Below are 19,908 nucleotides of genomic sequence, written 5' to 3'. Positions count from 1 at the left end.
CAACCATGTACCCAGTGGGCAGAGCCTGTTGTGGCCAAGTTGGAAATGGGCAATTGGAAAAAGCACCAGGCAAAGGCCATCATGGACAGCTACCACAGCGGTAAGTACCGCATGGTAGAGATTTATCATTTCTGTGTGGTATAGACTAGATGTTAAACATTCTCTAAGCGTAGTGGCATGCATGAAGATTAGTTCGGGGGTCTGTTTGACATGATTAGAGACTGTCAAATGTCAAATGCCAGTTTGCAATAAGAGATCGTAATTGTGGTTCATTAGATGAGTATCTTGTCCCCAGACCTACAGTTTGATTATGCAGTTTAGGGAAAGTACCATATAGTAGGGAAGTTCTCGAAACGGAGAACAGGGCATTTCCCTGTGTATGTGGGGCTCCCGCATTCGCTGGTGCAGACTTATTCTTGGGTCTATGCCTTCTGACCATGTCCCAGGTAAGACGGCATGCATGGGATCTCTCTGTATATGCATCGTATATTATAAATCTGTATCTAAATGTTGATATAGCTAATTAATCTCTCTCTCACTTTCTATTATAGTATTGAATGTGATGACTACTCTATAATCGCATATAATAAGCTCCTGAAGAAGCGGTGATCCTCCCTGCGAAACATGTTTAGCTGTCAATACACAGATGGTATTTGTTAAAGCTGACAATGGTTTAGCCCAGAGGTCACTCCATCTGTGGTCTTTCTAGAGCAGAATATTTAGGACACAAGAGAATGTGCCTATTTTAAAATGTTTGTATGTTTTAATACAGTGTTATAATAAAATTCCAATTTTTTTAATCTATTTTGTGTAAGTTAAGCCTTTTATACGGTAACATGAAAGTCCACAATTGCCTCTTTCCATTCTTCTCTGTAATCTGCTAAGACACAGGTACCCCATTTAAATGTTGTTAAAATTGGCAATCTTTTCTCTCCTTTTTGTTTACTGTAAACTTTTTTTATAAGCCTCTCAGTTTTTTTACCCTGAAGAAATCCTACATTGGTGGTTAGTGGAAAACTGTCCCTTTACAGTGGTGGTCAGTGGAGAAGTCCCTTTACATTGGCGGTCAGTGGAAAAGTGTCCCCTTTACATGTGTTATCAGTGGAGAAGTGTCCCTTTACATTGGTGGTCAGTGGAGAAATGTCCCTTTTACATTGGTGGTCAGTGCAGAAATGTCCCTTTTACATTGGTGGTCAGTGAAGTGTCCCTTTACATTGCTGGCCAGTGGAGAAGTGTCTCTTTACATTGATGGTCAGTGGAGAAGTGTCCCTTGGCATGTGTGATCAGTGGAGAAGTGTCGCTTTACATTGTGGTCAGTTTTGTTTCCTCTTATACCTGTAGTCAGTGAGAAGTTGCCCCCTTAAACCAATCATTAATGTAGTGTTCCCTCACATTGGTGGCAAGTAGAATAGTGCCTCATTAAAGTTATGGTCAATGTACTGCCCCCTTACATAAATGGTCAGTGAAGTGTTCATTTACGTTGGGGTCTGTGAGAAGGGTTAATTATCTTCAACTCCACCACTGCCAGCCTACTAGCAGGCACCGGGACTGAGCAGGCATGACTGGGAAGGAAAATAATCTGCCATAGACGTCATGCCTGTTTTTATAATGCCTCATTGAACCCCTAGTAACTTCTTTTAGAATCCTGGTTGAGAAATATATTGCATCCAAGGTGGATATTTCTGTTTTTGAAAAGAGTAGCATGGGGCTGGAATACTCCTGGCATGACTGATATAGGCCCGAGAACATTATATTTTGCCATGATAGATCTGGTAGAGGATACAGGTCAGAGACATACTGTATTATGTGCCTTCCAGTTTATCTATAACCGAAACATTTAGGGAAATCGCTTAGCCTGGTAATACAAGTAGCACTCAACCTGTAATGACTGTACCCAGGGAAGAAGATTGTGTTCTAAGCAGCAGCTGGACTAGTTTTGCTGCATAGTCCACAAAGACAATGACCTAATGCGACAAGGCTTCCAGGGACAGCACACAGCCATTCACACATGATGTTTTTGACTGCCAGAAACACATTTCCATATATTATAAAAGGTTCAGATAGCCGCCCTACATGTCAGAACAATCTGGATGGGTCTTAGTAGTTGCTGTCCCTGCTGTTCCTGTCCGGCTTGTATTTTCTGTTGGTAAAATAGGTTACTGTGTTCATATACCCACTATGGGTATATACACCTAGCTTCAACCTTCTAGTGGAGTTGGGGGTCAGGACTCCCTGCTGTTCAAGCTGTTGGTTCTAAGTGTACTGGGCATTCTACCTCTCATTTTCTGTCTTGACAAAATTTACACTCCAGAGGCTTTGAAACCAAAATTCCTTCTCAGCCGGAAAGATACTACTTTCCTGCAGTTAAAAACTGTTCCTTCCATTGCTATTGATTTGCATATAATGGTAAATAGGTGCCTTTGTTGGATCAACTTGTAACATCTGCATGTATGCACAGAAGAGAGATGATGCTAAGCAGTGGACCTACTTGACCAACTTATTTTACATGCATTTTTGTACAGTTTCCATGTGTTACAGTGCATTTTTGCCTTTAATGTGGGGTATGCAGAACTAAAAAAAAATTGGAACTATGCACATGAAAAGTGCTGTAATCCTAAAACCCATTGCAATGCATGTAGAACGCACAAAAACGCATTAAAATGCATGTTAAAAATACATAGGTTTTACATACAGAGTTTTATATGGTCCCTGAAGGTTTAGGGGCTCTTTAAGGTCAAAAGCTGACTTTGATCAGTACAATTCAGTACAAATTCTGTGATACAGTACAGTGCAATGCAGATGCAAGTGCATTGCTGTTCTTATAAATGATTACGAAATATTGTGCTGTCTGTAGTTTTCTCTTAATACTCAATTATAGTTTTCTACAAATATTTCTATTTGGTATAAGATATAAATATTGAATGAGGTCTATTAATGTGTAATCCAGCAAATCTTTTCCATCCCTACCTATCCCTGGTGGAGGTTTTATTCTCTTATTTTGTCCATAATCCTTTTTTCTCAGTTCATGGAATATTATTTTAAACTCTGCACATCTCAAAATTCTTTTTATACTATCTAGATAAATAAGTGACACTCAGCCTACTCATGCCAATCATGCTAGTAACATTTTATTTTATTTTTAATCTATGTTAGAAAAGGAGTATTATTTTGGTGACTAACCAGATGGAGCGAAGCGACAACAAGTACCAATCTCCGATTATGAATCCAGAACTCACAAATGGTCACAGGCGTCTAGGCTACCATACATTTATAATGAACACAATGGATCTGCTGGGTCCAGCTCACGTACTGCCATCTGGTACAATAATTGTTATTAAACAAAAACTTCTTCATTGTCTGCATAGCTGTGAAAACAATTCTTGCTCTGCATAGCAGAATACAATCCCAGCATTATCTTACCTCTGATTTTGCTGTGCTTACTTCCCAGAAATACATTTATAAGTAAGTTTAGCACTTAGGCTTCATGTACGCTGGAAGTTTTAAAACCTCTCCTGAACAATGGTACTTGACAGCTAGTAACCAAAGTTTAAAAACGTCTGTTGTGCAGCGTTTATATGCCGCGTTTGCGCTTAGAAGCGTTTTTTACAATGTAAATGGTCAGAAATGTATCTCCATTAAAAACGCCTATAAACGAAACATGACTAAATGCGAGTTACCGCGTTCACACGTGTTTGCAAGCTGTTACAGGCACTTGACGTTTCTAATGCCTCTGAACATCCGTCCTGAATGCATTTTTTGCTTTCCAAAAAATGCTTCTAACCTCAACTGCCTGGAAACGACTATAAACAACTCTGTGTACACGTACTGATAAGATAACAGAGGAGAGTTCAGGGGCAGCTGAAAAAAACGCCCCTAGACGTCTATTTACCAGCAGCAGTGTACATGGCCTTACTGTATCCCTTCTATAGCAACCTGTCAGTTACCTATACATCGTTCAGTGAAACCAAATTCTGTGGGCCCTTTGCCTTGTTAGACAAGTCGATTCTATTAATATATTTTTTAAATGCAGATATGATTAACTCTGTTGTTTAATATACCAGTTTAGTGAAGGCTCATATAGCATGTATATGAGCACTTTGGGTTCAAACAATGCCTTGTATTTGTGGGAAGGGGGTAGGGGAATCTTCAATAGCTTTGAAACACAGTTGCAGTGTGGCTTAGGCAGCTGAGAAGATCAGAAGCATTCCAATGATCGTGTCATGACCTGTCTGTCCTTATTTTTCTGGTGACCACCATGGATTCCTTCACTTTGAAGGGATTTCCCCTGACTTCCTGTTTTGGTTCTATGACAGGAAGTGAAGGGAAATCTCCACAATGGGACACAGATAGTTAAAATAAAACTGACAGGGGATTTAACCCTCCCGTCCTCTATCTGAAATGAAAAACGTTTTGTCTTTAGTTCTACTGGTGGTTGTAAAGGCAGAAGGTTTTTTTATCTTAATGCATTCTATGTAATAAAGTGTTAATAAACCGAGGAGCCTGAATTCACTATATCTGGTCTCCCATGGTACACAGAACATTAAAATGCAATTATTTTAGTAAATATACACTGCTAAATACCTTTTCTCATCAGCAATATATATGAGGCTTATACGGTATATAGGAGTTAATTGTATCACTGTCTGCTTAAGCTTGTAGGAGGAGTTTTCATTCTCCCCTGATCCTCTGTCTGGACAGCTCTGATTGGCCCTGTGCTGATCACATGCACTCTCCCGAAAAAAAACAAAAAACAACTCTCTAGCAATACACACTAAACTGGAGCATTTACAGCCTGACTCCTAATGCTCTGTTCTATCGAGAGATGGGTTGGAGACAGTTAAAGAATAGGAAGATCAGAGAGACAGGATCACATAGCCGTTATACACAATGCAGAGGATTAATCCCTTGGGTTCCACAGTGAGTATAACAAGCATGCTTTACGGCACATACACACTGATTTTACTGTTGTGGGTTTAGTAACACTTTAAGATAAAAAGCCTTCTGTGTGCAGCAGCCCCCCTAATACTTACCTGAGCCTATCTTGATCCAGCGATGTTGCACGAGGGACTGGGCTGTCCAGGACTCTCCCTCATTGGCTGAGACAGCTCCCGCTGCTGTCAATCAAAGTCAGTGAGTCAATGAGGAGAGAGAGGGGGCAGGGCCGGGCCATGGCTCCATGCCTGAATGGACGCACAGAGCTGCGGCTCAGCTCAGGTGCCCTTATAGCAAGCTGCTTGCTGTGGGGGGCAGTCACCAGGAAGGGGGGACCAGGAGAGCCAAAGAGGTGCCTGAGATAAGGAGGTTCTGGGCTGCTCTGTGCAAAACCACTTCACAGAGCAGGTAAGTATAACATGTTTAATTATTATTTTTAACGAAAAAAAAAACACAGACTTTAATATCACTTTAAAGTGGAAATTTACCCATAACAACTTGAGAAAAATAATGTTCTTTAGCAAGGAACATACATTCCACAATAATAATTATGCTACCAAAATTAGTGTGTGCTGCAAATTGCCTCCAGCGTTGTTCCCTTTTCTTTTTGCCAGTGGCTGCCATTTTGCTGAAGCCCGGAAGAGCAGTATACCTTTAGGCTGTCAGCAGATCGGCCTCTACAAATTCGGCACAGTGCCTAAAAATAGAGAGCAACTGAGCATGTGCAGAGCAGCATGAGACAGTGTATTACTGGATTTTAAACAGTATAGGAATTTGTTTTTAACGTTTTACATTTAACGCTATACTGGCAAAAGGGGCCAGCTTAAAGTGATTTAGCAGGACTTAATTGTTATTAGACTAAAACTACATTTTAATATTCTGCTGATATTTGTCTATCTGAAGGGCGGTCCTGTAAATGGCACTATTTCAACGATTTCTGTGGCTGTTGTGTTTTATATGTTGTAATTACTAATCTTATCATCAATATTTTTGATGGCAAGACCAGTGATGTATCCAACGATGTGTAATCTATGCAACACATCACAGATCAGTGTTCATTAGTCTAATTGCAATATATCAAAGCTGAACCCTGAAACTTGAATTGCTTGTTAAAGGCATACACACATAAAAACACACACACTGTATTAATAAATGAGGCACCATAGAATGGCATTAGTAATGTTTGGTTGAGTTTTTGGTGGGTTTAGGTGTGACAGCCATGTTTAGTTAATTATTTTTTATTGGAGCTTTCTGACCCATATTAGTAGAACTTAGCTCTGTCAGCAGCATAGTTGAATTAGGTTTCCTATTATGAGACCCTATAAACAAGGTGACACTCCTATAACCGGGGATGCCTATTAAATGTGTTTAGTCTGTTTAGCAGGGAGGGCCAGTTCAAGAGTAAGGCCCCTTTCACACTGGAGCGGTTTTCAGGCGGTATTGCGCTAAAAATACCGCCTGAAAACCGCCCCTAAACAGCCTCCACTGTTTGTTCAGTGTGAAAGCCCGAGGGCTTTCACACTGAAGCGGTGCGCTCGCAGGACGGTAAAAAAAGTCCTGCGAGCCGCTTCTTTGGAGCGGGGAAGGAGCGGTGTATTCACCGCTCCTAAACCGCTCCTGCCCATTGAAATCAATGGGACAGCGCGGCTATACCGCGGTAATACCGCGGCTATAGCCGCGCTGTACGAGCGGATTTAACCCTTTTTCGGCCGCCAGCGGGGGTTAAAACCGCACCGCTAGCGGCCGAATACCGCTGCAAGAACGACGGTACAGCAGCGCTAAAAATAGCGCTGTTGTACCGCCGACGCCCCCACCGCCCCAGTTTGAAAGGGGCCTAAAGCTACACTAGATCAATGTGCCTACTGCTTTCCTTAGGTATACAATGTGAAATGTGTTCACAACATTAGAATAGTTTAAACTGCCAACAGGATTACTGGGCCTGTTACAGCACATATTGCAAACAATCAGCTTGGACATATTGTTTTAAAATTGAAATATTGGTTCTATGCTGTGCATTTTGCAGTAAAATATGGTGCACAACTGTGCAACTGTGTGCTTTTGCTTTTACAATAATTGTGTATATTAATAAAAATTGTTAATGTAGCAATAACTCTCGATGGAGCTGCTGGTTTAAGCGGGCTGTTACCTTCACTCTCAATACCTCTGTTTCACCGGCACCGGGTCTAAGGTTCTGTTGAGTTTACCTCTGGACGATATAAGCACAAACACTTGAGTACGTTTTCAATGCTTTATTGAACCAAGTAACGAAGGAAGTAGCAGGAAAGAGGCAGGAGGAAAACTGCAGGGAAGCTCAAATACCTTTCTTTAGGTTTCTTTAGAACATCCTTTAAAGTTGAATACTGTAATTGAATGCAATCCCCTTTTTGTGTGACACGATCTTTGCTCGCCTGGATAGGCCTCTCTCACTTGCCTAGCAGCCAGTACGCAGCACGAACAAAAGTCTCTGCCACAGACTTGCTTGAAATAAACCCGTACGATCCTCTGCCACAGGATGTATTGGTTCACAATGAATGTCAGACACAGTACTTGGACCTCTAAGCCAACCCGGCAGTACTATGCGGTAGGATTACTTTAGGATACGTCCTCCAACCGAGTCACCAGGCCCCTCTCCAGACCAGCACTCTGCATGATCCTTCCATGACGGGTCCTCCCCTGGGATTTCCTCGGTTGTCCAGGTTTTTCACTCTGGATAGACAGCTCAGGACCATTCCTCGGCTGCTGTGGTAGGCCCCAGACAGGCTTCTGGGCCCACCCACGCGCCGCAGCGCCGCGGGCCTCCGGAACGGAGGACCACGAGGAGGTACTCTAACACATACCTGTCCGCCAGGAGGGACAGAGGAGCACTCATCCGCTTTAACACGTTGCTTTTTCAACACCCGCTGATAGTGACAATGACACCCACCGGCACAATGTGGAACCACACGCAACGTCAGCCAAGCTGGAACAGAGGCAAATCTAACTTCCTATAACGAGCAATTCACTAAATTTACCTATCAGATGGTAGATCATAAATCTACCAGCGCTACATTAATAAAAAAGTGCTGAGAAATATACAGTTCAATAACACATAATCAGTAACGAAAAAAGTGTAGAATGTCAGTTCTTTTTGTTTAAACTCTATTTATCATAATTGGTCATGTGTCATGTAAGAAACCAAGGAGCAGATGGAGCTTGACAAGAAGTACCCATCTCTGATTATAAGTCTGTGAAGAGTGTTTCCATTATCTGGGAGACATAATTCAGATGGCTTTTTATTTCAGTATTTTCTTACACTTTCTCTCAAAAAGAGGAAATAGAGACTCTTGCTAAGTCTTTGCAGTGCATTAAACACATCCAACATGGAGCATTTAAAATGTGACACTCATTTACCTAAGCCTGCCAACTGCTCATGACAGGAACCAATGAGCTTTACATGTTGTTGCAATAAATATGTGACTGTCACCTTTTAAACTCACAAAGGAGGTAAAGAAAGTATGAAGTAGTCTAACAACAGGCTTACCTGGCTTATGGGCCATGTAGTCCCTTTCTGGACTGATATGCCAACAGGTTTTCCTCTGCTGTTCCCAAAGCTCTGCCATCAGTCCTAGTCATGGTATTATCATCTTAAGCACATGTTACCACTGGGATTTTACATGTTTTAACCACTACATACAGTTCTGGAAATGTTAGTGTTCAACCTGATTTGCAGGGGAAAAAAAAGTTAATGGAAGAAAGAATTAGCCTCACCTGGCATGACTGATATTTACGGAGACTCAGTGGTCTGGTCTGCACATGGGTAGGTGGCGGTGTAGGTGTTCTGTTAATTTAGATAATACACTCTCAAAGGGCCATTTAACAGATTATGTGATGTTTTCTCTCCATCTGTGACTTTTCAACATGTGACAAAGGTCTCCCAAACCACGGGTATTGGGAATACAATTATGATTAGCATGTATAGGGTTTGAAGGTTGGCACCTATGTATTGTTAAAGCTCCTACATTAACACTTTTTTGTGTCATATGCAAAATGTTTATTATTCCGATAAAAAGGGAAAGTGTATTTTTTTGCCGAACAAAGAAGCATCAATCGGCTTATGCCATAAAAGCAGTCAAGAGATTGAAAGGCACATTTATTCACAAAGTTTATTACACAAGTATTGCTCGTTTCAGTTAATGAATAAAATACAGGTTAATGCTGATAATACACAACATGGTACTTTCCACCACAGTGTAAACTAGATTGTTGTGATAAGGTTAAATTATAACTGTGTCCTTATTTTTACCTCTTGATAAGTATTCTAAATTAATTTTTTAATGTGGAAGAAACGCCTTTTTAAATTATTGAATGTTCTTTTCAAGTTTTTATAACTACAGTCATATCATCTCCCAATTTAGGAACCATGACCCTTACCAGGCACCTAGTATGTGCATGCCTAAGTTTAATAATCTGTTTAGTAAATAAATATTTTGTGTCTCTTTCATTACCAAGCAACACGACGATCAAATGTGTCATCACTAATTATTCTGGTGAGTGTTGGTAAATGTTAGATGAACAGTTGCAGTTTTTTAATTATGGGCCAGAGCTGTCCATAGTGCTGATCTTGTGTTTTTCAAATTATCGGCTCTTGGCGAGTTGATTTTCTTTTTTATTAACTTTTTTTATTCAAAAAAAAAAAAAAAAAGAAAAAAATTGTGCCAACACCCTTCCGAAAGCTTACAGGTTAATCCTTCCATACTTTTCAGCATTACTGGAGAACAGTTATACACACAATGGCATATTGGGGTTCCCTGTGACATAATAGGTTTTATATCATATTTGGAATAAAAGCTTAAGATGAATGATGTTTTACATTATACCTAATATGTTTTTTAGAGACCAATTAATCTACCAGTATACAGTATGAAATGCAGACATGCAATTTCCAAGGCCCTAGTGAAGCAAGGCAATAACCCTCACCACTATGTATGCATTTTAAGCAATAAACAACTCCTATATAAATGGTTTATAAAGACCTATTGGCTGCTTTGGTAAAGATGAAAGAATATGCAAAGCGCAGTAACATGTGGGAAACCGATTTTTCTTCTCTTATCTGACCCCAGTAAACTGAAATCTGATAGACTACTTGGGTTAATGCATTTTATATATTACCATTCCTTTACTGAATAACTTTAAAAGTGTTTAATGTTAATTGCCTCCCAATGAAAAAGTATTGTAAAACCAGTAGATTTTTTTTTATTAAAGCTGAGATGTTTAGGCAAACATCAAAATACTTAGTTGAAATACATATATGGGAGTTTTTATACTTGCAAAAGGATTTGTAATTCTGTCCACCTAGTTCTCAGTAATAGACTAGAAGGCATACAATGGTGACCTCTATTTACTCCCTGTCTGCTGATTGGGCAGTTAAAGAGCAGCAGCAGACTGAAAAGACAGTCACTCTGCTCAGCATGTTCTGATTCAGCACATTTGCATGCAACATACTGTACCCGGTTGGCTTCCAGTCCTGACTTCTCTCTAATGCTGCTCCCTCCTGCTATTGTCATGCCTCTTGTAAGCAGACAAGATTGGCTGCCAGTCTTGACCCTCAGTCTCCTAGTCTTGCTATTCAGGGAATTCCAAGGGGCGGATACCACCCTATATTAAGGTATTTACACTTGTTACATTAAAAAATACATTAAATGCTCTATTAATGAATACCTAGCTGCATTATTTTATGTCTTTTATACCTACTGGAGTTTAGTTTTAAGAGTACCTTTCCTCAAAGCAGTGGATATGAGTCATTTACCCACATTTCTTTTTGCAACTGATTAATTCCTGTTGGTGCTTCCAGGTTGATGATGTATTTTATACCCACATATGACATTGGTACTGTATATAGTAAAGCACCAAGGTCTATGAAATGTCTTGGAAATCAACGTCACCCATTCACACACACACACACTTATTTAATATTTTATGCTGCAAACATGTTTTTTCAAGTTTTTTTTGTGATGTGCAGTCTTCTGACTTAGTTTTATCAGTCCTATATATTTACACTAACTATATTTACACTTTAGAAATCCCCTGTGATCATCTGTAATAATCTGAATCTGCACCCTTGGGTTACTTTAAAAGCGTAGCCTTACTGCTAAAGGAATATTTGATTTTTTTGGTTGAATAATTGTATTCTCTTCCTTTCAGAGCAGAAGTGTCATGATGAGTATCAGGCTATAAGGTAATCCTATGTCCAATCTGAGCTTAGTGCTGGTAACAGACTATCAAGGAAGTGTCATAAAACAAAAATTATGTTGGGATTGACAAGAAAGAAAAAAACCTTTATTAATTGACAGTTTTACCCTGACAATGTTAGTTAATTGACAGTGTTAGTTATCAGTCCTTAGCTCAGGTAAAGGGCAGGTTATACAAAACGAAACTTTATTCACCTGTATTATATCCTTATCCTGCTCTGACAAGAAGAGAATACAAGTGAATATCAGCACATCTGTCTTTTCCTGATAAGTAAGGCTGCACTATTAAACCAACCTAAGTGCAAAAATGATATGAAAGAAAAAAATGTATATTATTGAAATTTCTACCCTCCATCAGGAGTTTGGATAAAAGGTTTGTTATCAGTCCTGAGCTTGGACAGGAGACAAATCAGTCTTCATGAGGCTTTATTTACTTGTATTCTCTCCTTTTCTTCTCTTACAAGAAGAGAATACAAGTGAATAGAAGCATACCTGAGAAGTAAGGATGTGCTATTATGCCAGCCTAATGCCCCATACACACGATCAGATTTTCTGACAACAAATGTCGGATGTGAGCTTGTTGGCGGAAAGTCCAACCGTGTGTATGCTCCTTAGAACATTTGTTGGCGGACTTTCCGCCAACAAATGTTGGCTAGCATGTTCTTAAATTTTCCATGCATGCTCGGAATCAAGTACGAGCCGGAAGTGCTCGGTCTTGTAAAACTAGCGTTCGTAATGGAGATATCACATTGGCCCATCGTGCGTCTTGTATGTCACTACATTCGTAATTGTTGGCCAACATTTGTGTGTATGCAAGCCAACAACCTTCAAACAAAAATCCACGGTTTTGTTGTCGGAAAGTCCGATCAAGTGTACGGGGCATAAGTGTAAAGATTCAGATTCTTACAAATGCCCATTCTTAAACCATCTCCCTTCTGGCCTATTGTAAAAAAACAACAGAGCATGAGCACTGTTATCCCGGGATTACATCTTTCCACTCATGTGCCCTAGGGGTAGCACAATGGCACAATTTGTGACCCGCTGTGTCCAGCAAACACAGCAGAACACAGAACGCTGTATTGGGCCCTGGTGCACAGCCCTGGTACTATGTGATCGCTGTGACCAATCACAGCGATCACATGTCAGCAACGGCTTTCATTCATTGTGTGCCATTGCCATTGTGTGTACAATTGTGGTCTCTGTGATTGGTCACAATGATCACATGGTACAGGGGACAATCACAGCGGACCTGTACCATGTGATAGCGGTGGCTAATCACACCTATCACAATAGTACACAATGGAACATGAATGGATGCCATTCATAAAAATAATTGCTTTTGCACAGGGATCATCACTGTAATAAGTAATTATAGGTGACAGTATGTAAAAAAAAAAAAAAAATTAAAAGAAAAAAATGATTATTATTTTTACATACTGTCACCAGTCAGTGTCCCTAATCACTGCCACACGAGTCATATTGTGATGCTGCACTGCTCTGCTCTGGTGACAGTATGTAAAAAAAAAAAATATTGGAAAAAACTCAAATTTTATTTAATTTCTTAATTTTACACAAAATTGTGATAAAAAATTACAACTTCTAAAAACTCACCCTTCCCCTTACTAAATATCTTGGGGTGTCTGCTTACCAAAAAGGGGTCATTGGGGAGTATTTGTACTCTCCTGGCATTTTAGAGCCTCACGACATGAGACAGGCCGTTAGTAGATCAGGACTGATCAATTTTCAAATATATACGGTATCTCACAAAAGTGAGTACACCCCTCACATTTTTGTAAATATTTTATTATATCTTTTCATGTGTCAACACTGAAGAAATTACACTTTGCTACAATGTAAAGTAATGAGTGTACAGCTTGTATAACAGTGTAAATTTGCTGTACCCTCAAAATAACTCAACACACAGCCATTAATGTCTAAACCGCTGGCAACAAAAGTGAGTACACCCCTAAGTGAAAATGTCCAAATTGGGCACAAAGTGTCAATATTTTGTGTGGCCATCAACTTTTTTCCAGCGCCGCCTTAACCCTCTCAGGCACGGAGTTCACCAGAGCTTCACAGGTTGCCACTGGAGTTCTCTTGCACTCCTCCATGACGACATCACGGAGCTGATGAATGTTAGAGGCCTTGTGCTCCTCCACCTTCAGTTTGAGTATGCCCCACAGATGCTCAATAGGGTTTAGGTCTGGAGACATGCTTGGCTAGTCCATCACCTTTACCCTCAGCTTCTTTAGTAAGGCAGTGATCATCTTGGAGGTGTGTTTTGGGTTGAAATACTGCCCTGCGGTAAAGTCTCCTAAGTGAAGGGATCATGCCCTGCTTCAGTATGTCACAGTACATGTTGGCATTCATGGTTCCCTCAGTTGAACTGTAGCTCCCCAGTGTCGGCAGCACTCATGCAGCCCCAGACCATGATACTCCCACCACCATGCTTGACTATTAGGCAAGACACTTGTCTTTGTACTCTTCACCTAGTTGCCGCCACACACGCTGGACACCAATATGGTTATCTTGGTCTCATCAGACCACAGAACATGGTTCCAGTAATCCATGTCCTTAGTTTGCTTGTCTTCAGAAAACTGTTTGCGGGCTTTCTTGTGCATCATCTTTAGAAGAGGCTTCCTTCTGGGATGACAGTCATGCAGACCAATTTGATGCAGTGTGTGGCGTATGTTCTGAGCACTGACAGGCTGACCCCCTACTCCTTCAACCTCTGCAGCAATGCTGGCAGCACTAATACGTCTATTTCACAAAGACAACCTCTGGATATGACTCTGAGCATGTGCACTCAACTTCTTTGGTCGACCATGGTGAGGCCTGTTATGATTGGAACCTATCCTGTTAAACCTCTGTATGGTCTTGGCCACCGTCTTCTTATAGCCTAGGGCATCTTTATGTAGAGCAACAATTCTTTTTTTCAGATCCCCAGAGAGTTGGAGCGACAACAACAAATTTAACATGCCTGCTCCCTATTCACACCTGAGACCTTGTAACACAAATGCCCCGTACACACGGTCGGATTTTCCGACGGAAAATGTGTGATAGGACCTTGTTGTCAGAAATTCCGACCGTGTGTAGACTCCATCACACATTTTCCATCGGATTTTCCGACACACAAAGTTTGAGAGCAGGATATAAAATTTTCCGACAACAAAATCCGTTGTCGGAAATTCCGATCGTGTGTACACAAATCCGACGGACAAAGTGCCACGCATGCTCAGAATAAATAAAGAGATGAAAGCTATTGGCCACTGCCCCGTTTATAGTCCCGACGTACGTGTTTTACGTCACCGTGTTCAGAATGATTGGATTTTCCGACAACTTTGTGTGACCGTGTGTATGCAAGACAAGTTTGAGCCAACATCCGTCGGAAAAAATCCCAGGATTTTGTTGTCGGAATGTCCGAACAAAGTCCGACCGTGTGTACGGGGCATAACAAGTCACATGACACCGGGGAGGGAAAATGGCTAATTGAAGTTCAATTTAGACATTTTCACTTAGGGGTTTACTCACTTTTGTTGCCAGCAGTTTAGACATTAATGTGTGTTATGCTATTTTGAGGGGACAGCAAATTTACACTGTTATACAAGCTGTACACTCACTACTTTACATTGTAGCAAAGTTTCATTTCTTCGGTGTTGTCACATGAAAAGATGTAATAAAATATTTACAAAAATGTGAGGGGTATACTCACTTTTGTGAGATACTGTATATACCATAGATTGTAGACTCTATAGCTTTCACACAGTAAATAATATACATTTATTTGGGTTATTTTTACCAAAGAAAGGTAGCAGAATACATCTTGGCCTAAATTTATATTTTATTTGCAAAATGTTATAACAGAAACTAAATAAATTGTGTCTTTTTCAAAATTGTTAGGAATTTTTTACGTGTATAACAAAAAACCCCCAAAAACAGTGCTGGATAAATACCACCAAAAAAAAGCTCTATCTGTCTCAAAAAATGATAAAAACTTAATTTGGGTACAGTGTTGCATTAATGAGTAATTGTCATTCAAAGTGTGACAGAGCTGAAATCTGAAACTTGGCCTGGGCAGGAAGGGGTTAAAAGTGTTCGATATTGAATTGGTTAAAATGACCACCCTTTGAGAATACCACATTTTCTCAGAAGTGTATTTACTAAATAAGCTTAGGATGTGTTTGGGATCCAGGATGTGTTTAGGATCTGCTCCAGATGCAGAGTCATCCTGCACATTAAGCCCCTGATCACACTGGTGCGACTTGTCATGCGATTTGACAGTTCCAAATCGCATGACAAGTCGCACTCTATAGTAGGCAGTGGAACTGTTCAAAAAGGTTCCTGTGCTATTTTTTGCGATTTCAGGTGCGAGTTGCATTGACATCTGTGCATGAAGTGGCACAGATGTCAGCCAAGTAGTACCTGAAATTGCACTGACCTGCTCCTTTGAAATTGTGCTACTTCAAGTGAAGTAGCACAATTTCAAAGTAGCATTCAATGTGAACCAGGGCTTAGGGCCCATTTACACCAGATGCAATGGGATGCATTTTTGACTGCCCTCCAACTGCATAGATAGTCCAAAATCCAGGTTATCCTTTGGGCACAGTTCACACTTGCAGTGCAGTGCAGTAAGAAGGAAAAAGTCGGAAGTGATCTCTGAGGAAATGCAAGCTTAGGAAAAATACACTGCAAATGCACGTCAAATGCACGTTTGCATGTGCAAAAACGTGCAGTAAACACACAGTTTCTGGTGTTAATGGGCCCTTAGTGATGAGTAAAAGGAAGAGACAGATATTTTATTATTTTGATGATTTATAATCTGCAGTCAGATCATTTAAATGTCAGGAATTTCTCCATTAACTAACAGAAAGATTGACTATACATACAGAATACACCAGGGTGCAGGTCCCCATTTGCAGTTGTCACATGTGGTACAATGTGGTGTATGATTTGTCGACACACTACTCTCTTCTCAAGGGAAGTAGATTACAAAAAAACAGTCCTGTGAGGTTACAATTTCCCTACAGTCCAAATTTTTCCCACAAACATCATGCAGCTTCCTTATAAGCCGTCTTCCTCATCTGCCTTCATCAGGAATGTATCTCTTCACATACCCACAGTGTGTACGTGATGGATCTTTAGGACCAGTGTGTCTATCTCCAGGGGAAATTCTGATGGTGCGTGTCAGGCAGGCACACAGCATCCTTAAAAAGGATCATTATTTTCAGTCCCTGGATGAGTTATCTGTCCTGTAGTAATAAATGGGTTAAATTATATCCCAAGCCCAGTTACCTTCTGCATCCTTTCCTTCACCCTGCACTAATACCACCCCCTCCTCACAACTGACATCTGGTGCTAGGACTGGGCTATCAACTCGACATCCCTTTGTTTTGTGTCTTTTCGTTCATTTATTATTTTTATTTTTTTCATGAGTCTTACATGAATGAAAATAGATTGCAATACGAATATAACATTTGCGTAATTATTGATATGAGTTTGGCTGCTAAGTAGCTTCTGTCCTGGCTGAACAAATTATTATTATTTTTTTGTATTAACAGATATGTCTTTTTACTTCATATTTTTCTGAAATAACATTTAAAGTTTCTTTTTATTTTTTCTGAAAATGTGAAACTGCACACATATGTCAAATAGCAAAATATTTATAATTTTCTACCCAACTTTGAATCAGTTTCATCCTTTCTGATTCCTTGTGGTCTCTTTATGACATCATCTAGAAGGAAAGCTGTCAGAATGCTAAAGACCTGTATCCCAACCTAAGGCCTTATGGAAGCAGATATTATCTCTGGGTTTTCTAGCTGCTGGGCAGCATACTAGTTCCAGAGCTCTGAAGCTTGACCTATTCAGCCTCAGTGGAACTGACATAACTGCCCCAAAGCTTGTATGGTACCTGGAAGTGAAATAAGAAAATCTATAGGAGATGTTAGAGACAGGTCTCCCTTAAAGTGCAGCAGCTTCAGGCAGATGGCTCAATGAGGATGGGATTCAAACTCATGCATGCAGAGCACAATGGATTAGCAGTCCATCGCCTTAACCACTCTGCCACCTCATCTATGGGACAGCTGTCATTCATGCAAAAGAAAAAAAAAGTCCCACTGCCCATTGCTGTGATCACGTGGCAGAATCATGCCTCCCCAAACTCCAGCAAGTTTACTCTGTAGGCAGAGTTCAATACTTGATAGAAAACTTTCACAGTGGGAATTTGGAAGGAAGAGGAGAAGCAGCAGCAAGAGAGTGGTGAGGCATACAGCAAAGGGGCACAATAAAAGTGTCTCCACAATAGCATTGTTATATGGGACTCAGATCATTCATCTACTTTTACTGTACTATGGGTAAGAAATCTGTCTTTGGTGGTTGAACAGGTCCTCCTTCATGCACGCATTTATGGGTTGGTGGACCCTGCTTACTCCTCTACATTCTCACTCTAACTTAAGTGTACAAAAATGAGCAATCTTTGCATACAGGAGTAGGTATCATACAGTGAAGTGGTCAGGCATATGTAATGATACAATTTACTGTGTGGAATAGTCAGGAACATATAAAGTCCAGTAAGCGAACAGAGTGAAGCGTCAGCAAAAGGTAACATACAGTAAGGGGTACAATGAAGCATTCAGAAGTATGTAATGTACAATACAGCACAGAGAGTGGAGCAGTCAGAAGTACAGTGCCTTTAAAAAGTATTCATACCCCTTGAAATTTTCCACATTTTGTCATATTACAACCAAAAACGTAAATGTATTTTATTGGGATTTTATGTGATAAACCAACATAAGTGGCACATAATTGTGAAGTAGAAGGAAAATGGCAAATGGTTTTCAAAATTTGGCAGAAGGTGCTCTGGTCAGATGAGACCAAAATTGAACTTTTTGACCCAAAAGCAAAATGCTAAGTGTGGCGGAAAACTAACACTGCACATCACCCTGAACACACCATCCCAACCGTGAAACATGGTGGTGGCAGCATCATTTTGTGGGGATGCTTTTCTTGAGCAGGGACAAGGAAGCTGGTCAGAGTTGATGGAAAGATGGCTGGAGCCACATGCAGGGCAGTCTTAGAAAAAAACCTGTTATGCCCTGTACACACAGTCGGATTTTCCGAAGGAAAATGTGTGATAGGACCTTGTTGTCGGAAATTCCGACCGTGTGTAGGCTCCATCACACATTTTCCATCGGATTTTCCGACACACAAAGTTTGAGAGCTTGCTATAAAATTTTCCGACAACAAAATCCGTTGTCGGAATTTCCGATCGTGTGTACACAAATCCAACGCACAAAGTGCCACGCATGCTCAGAATAAATAAAGAGATGAAAGCTATTGGCTACTGCCCCGTTTAGAGTCCCGACATACGTGTTTTACGTCACCGCGTTCAGAACGATCGGATTTTCCGACAACTTTGTGTGAGTGTGTGTATGCAAGACAAGTTTGAGCCAACATCCGTCAAAAAAAAAAATCCTAGGATTTTGTTGTCGGAATGTCCGATCAATGTCCGACCGTGTGTACGGGGCATAAGAGTCTGCAAAAGACTTCAGACTGGGGCAGAGGTTCACCATCCAGCAAGACAACGACCCTAAACATACAGCCAGAGCTACAATGGAATGGTTTAGATCAAAGCATATTCATGTGTTAGAATGGCCCAGTCAAAGTCCAGACATAAATCCAATTGAGCATTTGTGACAAGACTTGAAAATTTCTCTCCATCCAGTCTGACAGAACTCAAGCTATTATGCAAAGAAGTATGGGCAAAAACGTCACTCTCTAGATGTGCAAAGCTGGTAGAGACATACCCAGAAAGACTTCCAGCGAAAGGTGGTTCTACAATGTATTGACTCAGGGCGGCTGAATACAAATGCACACCACACTTTTCACATATTTATTTGTAAAAAAAAATTGAAAACCATTTATCATTTTTCTTCCACTTCACAATTATGTGCCACTTTGTAATGGTCTATCACATAAAATCCCAATAAAATACATTTTAAGTTTTTGGTTGTAACACGACAAAATGTGGAACATTTCAAGGGGTATGAATACTTTTTCAAGGCAAACTGTATATAATGTACAGCATAGCGTAGAGTGGAGAGGTTAAGAGTATATAATGTACAGTGTAGAGCACACTTCCCCATTTTGTACCCTGCATTGTACGTTTCATATTCCACACCGCCCTGTTCTGTACACTGTGTTGTACATTCCCCATTCCACACCGCCTTATTCTGTACACTTTGTTGTACATTCCCCATTCCACACTGCCTTGATCTGTACACTGTGTTGTACATTCCCTATTCCACACCGCCTTGTGTTGTACATTCCCCATTCCACACCGCCTTGTGTTGTACATTCCCCATTCCACACCGCCTTGTTCTGTACACTGTATTGTACATTACCCATTCCACACCGCCTTGTTCTGTACACTGTGTTGTACATTCCCCATTCCACACCGCCTTGTGTTGTACATTCCCCATTCCACACCGCCTTGTTCTGTACACTGTGTTGTACATTCCCCATTCCACACCGCCTTGTGTTGTACATTCCCCATTCCACATCGCCTTGTTCTGTACACTGTGTTGTACATTCCCCATTCCACACCGCCTTGTGTTGTACATTCCCCATTCCACATCGCCTTGTTCTGTACACTGTGTTGTACATTCCCCATTCCACAACGCCTTGTGTTGTACATTCCCCATTCCACACTGCCTTGTTCTGTACACTGTATTGTACATTCCCCATTCCACAC

At 40.6% G+C, this 19,908-nt stretch overlaps 1 protein-coding gene and 1 non-coding gene across 3 annotated transcripts in view; one reads left to right on the top strand and one right to left on the bottom strand.

The window, feature by feature from the left end:
• Positions 1–19,908, top strand: part of NOL4 (nucleolar protein 4) — a 428,096-nt gene that overhangs the window by 96,529 nt on the left and 311,659 nt on the right. The window lies entirely within an intron of this gene.
• On the bottom strand, positions 17,148–17,229 carry TRNAS-GCU (transfer RNA serine (anticodon GCU)). Its single transcript has one exon. It is a non-coding gene; the product is annotated as a tRNA-Ser (tRNA).

The sequence above is a fragment of the Aquarana catesbeiana genome, linkage group LG05 (genome assembly GCF_042186555.1).
Source record: "Aquarana catesbeiana isolate 2022-GZ linkage group LG05, ASM4218655v1, whole genome shotgun sequence".
Taxonomy (NCBI): domain Eukaryota; kingdom Metazoa; phylum Chordata; class Amphibia; order Anura; family Ranidae; genus Aquarana; species Aquarana catesbeiana.
The sequence above is the reverse complement of the archived record's forward strand: the minus strand, read 5'-3'. Positions and strand labels throughout refer to the sequence as shown.